Below are 11,536 nucleotides of genomic sequence, written 5' to 3' on the forward strand. Positions count from 1 at the left end.
CCTCAACCTCTCCAGTTACACAACGGGATATGGGGGAGTTGGCTTCTGAGCAAGTTCCCCCATCTCCACACCACCTCTGTGAGCTGTTAGACTGCTGAGAAGGAAAATGGGGATGAAGGACAAAACTCAAACAGAGCGAAAGAGCTGATGTTAATTGGCGATGAAATATATTAGTGTGTGTTAATGCAGATTCACAATCACAGTAGATGAATATGAGTTGATAAAAGACAATGCCAAGGCAGTTTATTTTAAAGAAATAAGTTAATTTCTTCAAACTATGCAGACAAAAGGTTACATATAAAATCTGAAAATGCTTAACAATTACATGTTCAAAACACATAACCAAAGGAAAGACTTGGTTATAATTGATTTAGCCTGCTTTAAATATCAGTCTACTGTATCACTTGCATTTGTGTGACCTGCTAGCTCCATGGTGTACCTTTCTGTGCCTTACTGCTTCACTGGTAGTGGCTTCCATATAGATTTATTTTTGCAGTGTACAGAAGTACTGTGCAATAGATGCTGTTCTCATTTACTGCATGGTGATTCTAAGACTGTGAGATAGCCTGCTGCTTTGCTAGAGTATGAGTTCAGGCTTTGGTTACATAACAACATTTATGACAGTTGTTTAGATCTGCTTTTATCAGTGAGAACCTTGCTTGCAATATACACTTTCTCTGCACCTGTGATTTAACATGCCAATTATTTTAGAATGATGAATGAAAATTAGGTTCTTGGTTAGTTTAATCTCCAACTCATTGTGGACTTTAGTAGCGTTATGGTAGGGGCTAATTTATCTTGTTCGGTCTCACTGTGTCCTTAGATTCCTCAGACAGCGCAGTTGGGCCTTTTCCTCCTTTTCTTGTACACAACAGAGCAGCAGATGGAGATATGCCATTTAGTGTTCTGAAGTAAGTTATGTAAAAACTCAGCTAAGTGATCAAAACCCATAACGTATCTGTTACCATCCATTTTGTGTGAAAGTGTGATTCCCTTTTCTGGAGAGAGAATCTTAACACAATAACTGATGTCCTTTTGCTTCATAAGCTGTGTTTGCTCTCCTCTTAGACTCTCAAAAGACTTGTGAAGAATCAAAGGTGGTGGTGAAAAGACTCTCCTGCCTCCCTGTTTGGCCCTCTTTCTACTACTCAGAATTCAGGAAAATCTGGCCAGTTCAATGTCAGCAACAGAAGATGATTAATTTTAAAGTTTTTCATCTCTCAATCAAGAAGCTTCTTTCATTGTTTCCTGTCTTCCACTTATTCAATGCTGCCACTCAAATCCCCCATGACAGCGTTGTCTCTTCAAATAAGAGTCATCCTGTAGACTCTGCTTTTCCAAACAAAATTGGATTAAATGCAGACTTACCGAGAGATACCTTTGCTGACAGTCCCTCATACTACAACTGCTAATTCACTCTAGGTTGCTGTAAAACTTGTTACAGTAGGTCTTGGAAACTTGATGGCTTCAACAGACAGCTGGTGTCCTTATGGCTGGACTGATCTATGATGTTTGGTCAGGCTCATGCAGTGACTGTTTGGTCTGTTCCCACCTCAGCTTGCTGGCTTCTTGAGGATGCCATTTAAAATGCACAGGAGATTTGGTCTCCCATGTGCTGCAGGGGAAACCTCGACAGCTGACCGACGTCTGGTGGACTCACTACAGGGTTAGGAGTTTATACACTTGAGACAGTAGAATGTAGTGCATGTCATGAACTTACAGTGATCAGGTCGTGAGACAACTAGCTTTGATTGCACAAGTGAGGTGCCTCAGGTAAGCCATACTTAGAGTGGTCTGTTTGGGCAGTTAGGCTTTTGATCAGTTAGGGCAATGGCAGAACAAGCTCATGCCTACTCACAATATACAAGGGGAGGTAGACCCTTAATCTTTGCAACACTTAGTTCTTGCATTGCTGAGCTGTAGTGGATCTAGTATTTAGCTTCTCTGCAAAAAACAAAAACACATCTCTACCTCACAATTCTGAAGTGCTTAGAAACCTGCAGAGGTATACAAAAAACAGTTTAGAGAGATGGATTATGAACTTGCATGAAACAGAATCCAAATGTTTAAATGTTTAATTATTCCCCTTCTCATCCCCCCCCCAACAATAACTCCCTTTTAAGATATAATAATTTGATGTGTCTTTCAAAGGTAAGAGTCAATGCTACATTCTGGTGTTATTTATTTCCAAATTCCTGAATATCTAATTGAAATGTACAATTACTCTAACTTAGAGTGCAGCTTAATAGCCTTCATAATGAAGAAGAATTAAGGTAATAATACATCAATTACACTACTTATTGCAATAACAGTAACTGTTAAAGTGACAAACCATCAATTATGCTGAAATATAACCAGTCACAACCATTAAAGTAACAATGTTAAATGGGTGGCCTATTTTAAAGGGTTATCTCATCTTGCCAATCTGAAGTTGATGATCATTAATTGTCTTGTAAGTGTAATTTAAGGCTTCCTTCTTGACAGAATAGGACTTCTGAGCACCTGAAAAGAGTTGCTAAGTTAGACTTCTGCTAGAGAGGAGCCTCTTCCTCTCCTTCAACTACAGAGGAAGCTTGTTGATGTTAGCTTCATTAGTCTAAAGCTGGACCTTGGGGATGTCCATGGATGTAAATTTAGGTGGTGGCTCAAAGCCAGAGCCCAGTTTCTCTGTTCGGCAAATTATGCTTCATCTTTTAGCACTACTTTTCTGCTACTTTCTGTGAAAATACAAAATGACAATGGTCACTCAAGATTTTTTCATAAGTTTTCATGATCTCTAAGTTCATGAAACTGTACATTTTCTATGAACTATAACCCTGACCTTTTAAATCAGCTTTGCTTAGTTCCTTAAATCCGAGTACAGAAAGCTCTTACTCTTAGCTGTGGTGTTCAGTCCTTTGCTGTTGCAGGCATCACAACATATAAACCTACCATAGATTTCCCAAGCACTATATCTCAAAAGTGCCTAGTTTCTTTGCACCTGGCTCCCTGCTGTGAAGCTTGATTCAGACTTGAACTGTTACAAGACTCAGAGGACCTTTAACTCCCAGGCTAAATGCCATGACAATTTTATACATATTTGTTCTTTCAAAGATACTGTCCTTTTACTTTGTGAGTTAAGTACCCAGTGCATTTGTCAAGAACTAAGGTGGATCAGTTGATCGTTGTCTCTCCTCACACAGTAAAGTGAGGGCATCGGTGAAGCTAGATAGTGGCAGACTGAAAGTTGACAAAAGGGGGAGGTTGTTCGCAAAACATTTAGTGCTGTTTTGGAGCTCTTTGCCAAAGAAGGCTGCAGATGATAAATGTTTCTATGAATTTCCAGGGATAATCTTATGAACTCATGGAAGAGAACTTCATTCAGGATTAGTAGGAAACACTTGACTTCTCCTTCAAAATGGCTAAGAGCTGAATAATCTACCCAGGCAAGTATCAAAGTATCAGATATACTTGCCCAGTTCCCCTTGTCTTTTCTAGACACAGCCTCTTTGCAAGTGGGTATGGTTTTGGCAATAAAAAATACACAACAAGAGAAGAGGGTGAAGTAATAATTTTAGGTTTTAGAAGGCACAAAGCTGAGATAACAGAATTATTCATGGAGACCCAGGAGACTTGGAAATCACAAAGGAAAAAGTGGTTTAGTGCAGAGAACTGGTTTGAATGAGACGAGGGACTGATAATTTGAGAAACAAAGTGAGTGTGAAGAAAGAAAAGAGATTGCACAGTACAGAGAAGAAATTATGAATGGAAGGGTGTATGGATCCTGAACTCTGCTGAGGACCCTGACCTCAGCTCTGATCCTGGAGTAGAGAACATGCAAGGAGAATGAGCAAGAAGAGAAGCATATTATTTTGTTTAGGTTAGTGTATTTCTGATTCACTTTTAGGTGAGGACATCTAGAGATTACTTGTCCTGTAATTTTCCTTTTCTTTCATTACCTTTCCCCATTACACTGGACAATTGTAGAAAATGTTACTATTTCTAGCATCCATTCACATATGATGATTTTGACAAAGTATATATTACTAAAAGGCTACCTTGTTTGAGTTGTCCATACGTATACTATCTGAAGCCTCATAATAATGAATAACTTTTTGTAAAGCCTCATTCCTGAATGAAAATCCAAGAGTCTCAGTGTTCATATATTAAAGAATGAGATCTTAGCATGTTAGGTTTGGGGGAGGAAAAAATGTCAAATGTCAAAAAATGTGATACTAGGATAATTAAAAAAAGAGAAAGAAAGAAAAAGAAACAGAAGGCAAAAAAAAAGCCACAAACAAACAAACAAAAACAGAACTCTTAGGCTATCTCCTGATTTATTCTCAGTCTGGTCCATGGATTTTGAGTGGGTTGAGTTAGCAACCCTCTCACGCAACTATTTTCATTTGTAGAAGTTGAGCTGAAACATAGAATCACAAAATGGCTGAGGTTGGAAGGGACCTCTGCAGATCGTCTAGCTCAAACCCCTTGCTCAAGCAGGGTTGCCTAAAGCATGCTGCACCTGGGCAACCTATTCCAGTGCTCTGTCACTCTCAAAGAAGCTTTTATTCATATTTAGATAGACCTTCCTGTGTTTCAGTTTGTGCCTGTTGCCTCTTGTCCTGTTACTGGGCACCACTGAAAAGAGTCTGGCCCCAGTAGCTCGAGTATTATATTTTATATCCCATGTACAATGAGTCATGTTCACAGTGCCTTCACAGAGCTAAAAATATAGACAGAATTTTCAAAAACCACTTGGAATTACCATGACTTGATGGATTGTCCTATATCAGCTGAACTGCAGAACCTTCCTAAGGCCTCTTCCCATCCTGGTACAGTCAAAAAATGTGCAGTGGGGTCAAGGCAATGTATATCAATTTACAAACGATTTGCATATTAGATCATGTATGTACTCGGTACCATCTCAAATGATGAGTGGTAACTAATTAAGTCAGCATAATGTGTTTCATTTGCAGCTGTGGCAAATGAGAGATACTTAAATGGGCAACTACCAGGGTTTAGCTGATGCATTAATTACCTGTTAAGAAGTGGTAATTTGTTTACTTGTGATCACTATCTGTAATAGCAAGCAATAGAGTATATCAGGACTGACCATCAGCCTGCAACTCTGATTCACAAATCAGATGGCAAAACCATCTTTCTCTATTGTGCCAAATTTGCACTTATTTTTGCGTTAAAATTTCCTGTTTGCGATGGAGAAAATAAAGATGTATCAAGTAGTACCATGGTCAGTCATGTCTCATTTCTTTTGTTATTGCTGTTGTTGTTACAAATATTTATTGAGATCTTAAAGAAAATAAAATATTACTCAAGTGCCATCTTTTAAAACTTGCTTCCAGAATCTCCAACAAATTGTCAGCAGCCTTTGGAAATGTTCAGGAGGAACTCAGCTCTCACCTACTTTCTGTAAAAGCCTGATGGAAAGCTTGGTGTTTCCTAATGAAGTAAATATCCCTTGATTCTCAGATCCTTGAATGCACCTACATATGTGGAAAATCCCTGACAGTCCATATTCATGGTTCATGAAACATGACTCTGAAATGCAACAGCAAGCAGAAAGCTACTCAAAGTCTCAGCAAAGTAAAGCAGTAAACATGATGACTCTGGCTTTTTTCTGTAGTATTTTTGGAGCTAATTTGAAGCTGTGCATTCCCAATGCAACCAAGGCCTACAAAATCTTAGCCAGCATATTTTAAATGAGGCCTTTCCAATCGTGATAGACCCGGTGTTACTCTAGACTGTAAAATGATTGACTGTATTTGCATCATTAACTTGCAGAGAGTTCAGATAACTGACTTACTAAAGAACTGTAATAATAAAAAAGAAAGGTCCAAACAAAAAGTCACAAAGTCTTGCAACTGATCTGATCCTGTTATCCCACTAGGGTCATTCCTTAGAACTTCACTGGCATTACTCTGCTTTGCCACATGAGTTAGATCAGATTTAGATTGACGACAGTCCAAAAAGCAGAGCATTGTCAGGTTTGGATGAGCTTTGATCTTTCTGTTCTGTTTCTTCTGGTAATTTTCTTCTGGGTAATTTTGCTTCTGGCTTTGGGTGCATTTGAATACAAAGGCAAAAAGTGGACAATTTGTTTTGCCCCTGCACATGGTCTTCATATACATGTTAAATCTGGAGCGAAGGTTTGTGGTGAATGCTGCAAGTGTGTAATTGCAACCATTCCTTTCGTAGAGTTGTCATTCTACAAGAATATCTGGCAACTAACCGTTATTAGAGAGGTTTTCAAGGATTCTTTATTAATATGAGTATCACTTTGCATTATAGCAGTGCATGAGGACCATCTGAGAATATCTGGGGCTCAGATATAGGTTTTCCAAAGAACCTGGAATCTCCTCAGCCAAGACCAACACAGCAGGAGATGATGGGAGGGCTCAGAAGTTCCTAGTAGAGTGAACATCAAGTGGCATATAATGACCACAGTTTTTTGTTGTTGCTATTGGCTTGTTGTTTGGACTGAGCTAAATAAGGAAATAGAGACATGCTGAATGGAAAGAAGGGGAATAGTTATGAAATTCAACCCAAAAGATGAATTTGTGTTTGAAAATATGCTTGTATGAACAGTGACATTAATCAATTTTAGCTTTTGTTGGCCTAATAGCACAATAAAATTTACCTAGTAGATTTAATTTATTGCTCACTTATATTTTTTATTTTTTCATTCCAGTAGATTCAGAACAATAACTGTGGACTGTTGTTTCACCCTGATCTCCATAAATCTGAAAGGAGTCTTTATGAATGATTGGTTCCAGTGTCCTGATGCATAAGGGAGAGTATGATGTCAAATTTAGGACATCACTGCTACTTCAGCATGTCAGTTTTACTATCACTGTAGCCATGCTTGCTAGATGCATTCAAAAATGCAGTTACATTTGTATTATTGTGAAGTATAAGATTTATCTCTGAAAAATGTTAGTGGTGCTTATTTGTTTTCACATCCATCCTCCATTAAAAAGACTATCCAAAATAATCTGTTTTTCTGCCAAACTAAATGATGTTCCATATACTACAGGAACCACATAATGCATATAGTTCGTTAGTGAAACTCTTGGCTTTGGGGCACGTGGTGTAGTTCCACCATTATGCATGAAAATTGGCGCTCCACTGTCAGAGGCAGCAGCAGGGAAGGAAAACTTAAAGCTGGGGAAATGTGCTCTAGGACATGGCACACTGCATCATCCTTTGCTTTCTGAGGAAGGGTGGTGTAAATGATACAGAATAAAGTCAGCAGCCGTTCTGGGTAGGGCAGCCTTACAAGCCCCCACTCTGCAATCAGGTTTTGATGTCAAGAGCTGGTTACTTCTCCAAGGTTACTTGCAGAGAAGTGAGAGAAGAGCTGAAGTGCAGGAGAGGGTGAAGAACAAAGCTGGAAAAAAAAGGAAGAAAAAAAGAGAAAAAAAAAAAAGAAGAAAGAAAACAAAACTGAGAAGTGAAACAAAACAAATTTGAGAAGTATAAGAAGCAGAATTGCCGAAGGGGCATTGAGAGGTGGGGCTTTTTGAACTAGGAAGATATAGGGGTTCTGGAAGTCAGGCATCGAAGAAGCTTTAATTCTGTCCCTGGCACTGATTGCCTTTGTCCTAAGTGAGGCTTCACCTCACTAATTTAAGAGATGTAAGGAAAACTGTTTGATTGCATCATCTCAGCAGGTCAGCATTCTTGGATGAGTTTATACAGGGTGGGATCCCAGGTCTCTACTAACACAGGTGCTAGTATCTGTTCCTGGGGTTACAGTTGCAGAACAAAGCCCTCTACTTTTAAGTTTGTTCATAAGTGTATGAACCTATCATACTGAGAGCAGAAATTTCCTGTGCTTGGTACCTTCTTTGAGGTCATACCCTCTCTAAAACCTGTTTTGAAAGAAAGCTCGAGATAGACAATTCCTCCGTTTAACAGGAATGGGGGAAAGTGTGATTTTCGTACCTGCTGAGAATCAGTACATGATGTAAACATGACATTATAATGGAGATAAACAAGTGGGTGTTAAACAAAGTTTACTCATTGGTTGAATACTTGCTGTACTTCTTTTTTCACTGGAGTATTTCCAAGTCAAAATTCTCTTGCCCCCTCTTACTTACTGTCACTGTGCCATGTTCTACCTGCCCCCCTTCATCCAAGGGTATGGAAACATGCTAGAAACATTAGTCTGTGCAAATCCAGCCCTTTTCAAAACACCTCTTTAAATGTTTGTTTAGGATTCAGTCATGAAATTTCTAGCTTTTGGGTCAGGCAATTTGCCAACAAGCATGCAAGCTGAAACAACACTTTGTATTTGAATTGAATTTGAATGGAAAATGCTTGCACACTAAGGCAATTCATCAGTGTTTATCTAAGGGGAAATTTCTGAGAGATAAATAGACCTTGATATTCCTCTCCTCATTCCAGAGACTTTCTGGTCTCTCTACTTGCATTGAATCAGAGTATATTCTTTTTTTGATATACTCTGCTGTGCTGATGTCCTGACTTCACCAAAATCACATCAGACTCTTTGGGGATGTACTCTTATAATGGAGTGGTGTTATTGCTGGAAAACTGGGCATATCATGATATATCTTCTCAAAGATACAAGGTTTTATAATATCTGAAATGTAAATTCTTCTTTGTGGGGAAGAAAGAAAGGATATGACCCTTTAGTGCTCTCCTAAAATGTTTTTTTTACAGGGAAATTACACATTTTATTACTCTCTATATTTTCTAGACCTAACACATGCACACATGCACGCGGGCGTGCATGCACAATTTCTGCTTAATGTTTACTGAATAGCTTATACACTAGCATATATCAGTTCAACAACTAAACTTCAATCAGTTCTAACAAACTGTCTTTATAATGTATAACTAAATATGAAAAGGTATGCAAGAGCAATTATATTTGAACTCAAAGGTGGCCAAAAAGGAGGGGAAAAAGAATCATGAAACATGAAGTAGGGCACAGCAGTGCTGAAGCGTGGAGGAAAGGGAAGCAGAGAATGAACAACAGATTCCGAAAGGAGGAGTAACACTGTAGAAAGACTGTAATAGCAGTGCCTGGTTGTCAAATCGTATCAAAACAGCAATTTGGGGAATTTTTTGTCAATGTCTCCTGTTCTCCTTTGGTTCTTCCAAAGGTTCAGAGGAGTGTCTGAACTTTTAGATGCATGGAGAAATGCCAGGTTGTAGCACAGAAATCTTCCACGCAGGAGAGCAGGAGCTTGTGATCATTGCCTCTAGAAACAGGCTCTGAAATGCATTCTGAATATGAGCACATGGTAAATGAAGCAACGAGGACATGATCTGTGAGCTTGTAGTCTGTTTGCTTCTTTACGGAGGAGAAGACTGGAACACAGTAATTTAAGAAAACCTTTCTTTTTCTTAAATGCACTAAAAAGAACTGCAAAATATAATGGTGTATGTGGTATTTGCTGGTTGTGCCACCAGCTTAGTTCAGGAAAGCTGCAAGAGGAATAGAAAAGACCATTTTAAATGCAGGTGGGTTCATTCCTTAGTCTGCTGGCCCAGTGGCCCCCAGGCTCACTGGGGCTCTGATCATGTTCTTTGCTCTCCAGGTTACTGCTATTCATCATGAAATAAGAGAAAGAATCTTTCTCTTTCTAATACTTTGACTATTTTGTTACATAGTTTGGAAACTCTCTAGATCTTGGCTTCTTTTAACTCCTTGTGTACAGCGTCTCGCATAATGGGACTGTGATCTATGCATATCTGGAAGTATCCTCTGTAAACATAGATTTAGTACCAAGTTCAGCAACAGAAATTTGCCCTTCTTGTTGACAAATGTCACTTATGTTTGACTTCTGTTTGCTGAAAAGCTTTCAAAGTTTATTGTAAATAAACTCCAATGAAACAAACTGAATGATTATAGTCGGAATTCGCTTCAGAGTGATTTCTGGCATGAAGGAAATAAATTACAGAGTTGTCAAAAAACCCAGCTGTTTCTATTTGGGTAGAACATATCATGATTTAATGAAGACAACCATCTGTTCCTGAGTAAAATCCTAATTAAGCGATATATGAATCAGAACAAAATTAGCTATAAAGCAATTAGTATTTTATAACTGCTGCCAGCAATGTATAGCAGCTAGTAGGTGAAAAGTTTCCTTAAATATTGGTAGCTTTCATCATATTTTAATGTACAGAGAGGGCTATAAAGCTTCTATTTCCTGTAGCTGATACCTCAATACAGTCTCCATGGTCGAGTTTTAGATTTCATAACATGAGCTAAAACATTGCATTGAGATGTCCATCATATTTTAAACTTATTAGTTTGGGCTTTGGATATTTTTTCTTTGTTGCTTAGCATCACATTTAATGAATTACACTGCAATTTGAGCCTCCAGGAAAGGCCACAGAAAATATAACTGTCCAAATTTTACAGGTAAACTGAACAAATTGAACAGGCTGTATCTCTTCAGGAAAAGCTTGCCTGAACACATCAGTATTTCAATGTCAAAGTCAGATTTGTGAGGCTAATGCTTCATTAAAAAAGGAAAGCTCCCAGTCTAGCTTTTGCGGTGTGTATCAGGCCTGGTTATGTAACTGTGCAAGGACATCTGTAAAGTTGATTGAAATGGCTCTTAAAACCAGAGCTGAGATGAGTAAAGTATAGAGAAACCTGTTCTTCTGGAGACAAACTTTAAATTTAGTGTGGCCTGGAATTTGATGATTAAACTAGAGATAAACTGAGAGAAATAATTGGTCTTGTAGGTTAACGTACCTTAAGGGAAACATACTTTTTGAAGGGAGAGAAGAAGAACATGAGTTCAGTGTGGACCCAAACCCTACAGCCCAGGGCATGTGCCGCCCCAGCTGCCCTACCAGGGCTGTGCCAGTCCTCATTCAGGTCCCACCTGACACCCCACGTCACACGTATCTTAGCTAGCAGGCTTCACATCCAGGAGCATGAGGTTTGCAGAGAAAGGAAAGCAAAGTAATGCAGTGGAACAGACAAGAAACACTCAGTTGCTCTAATGCGCTGAGATAAAGGATGTCCTTGTACAGTCAGGCCGCGCTGTTTAATAAAAATAAAAAGTTATCTTAGTAACCAGCACTACTATGTATAGGCACCACTCTATCCTGTTCGTGCCAATTTGCTTTCTTCCACATGTATGTTTTTTCCCTTCACAATGCTTTCAAGTACTACTAGAAGATAATATGCAAAGCAGAAACCACAGCTTGCTCGGCATGGATATAAAATTTAATCTCCACAAGAGCTCTCTCTCTTTTTACTTTAAGTTGGAATAACTGTCTGAATCAAAGGAAAACAGAGAATTTCTTATACTTGGGAAATTAGATAGATAGCGTATTCACTGATCGGCTTCCTACCTTTGTTCAGACCTTTCAAAGAGGACACAGTCACACTAAAATCACCAGGCATGCACTTCCCCTGCCATTTCCCAGTATCTGCTGAGTAGTAGTGATTTCTCTCAGAGGCTGAGAGCTCCAGTAGCAGGGCTTTATCCTACTCTGCCCACACATCCTCGAGCCTGGCGATGGGAGGGGAGTGTGCAGCAGTGCAGCTGTG

This window comes from Rhea pennata, chromosome 5 (genome assembly GCF_028389875.1).
Source record: "Rhea pennata isolate bPtePen1 chromosome 5, bPtePen1.pri, whole genome shotgun sequence".
Classification (NCBI taxonomy): domain Eukaryota; kingdom Metazoa; phylum Chordata; class Aves; order Rheiformes; family Rheidae; genus Rhea; species Rhea pennata.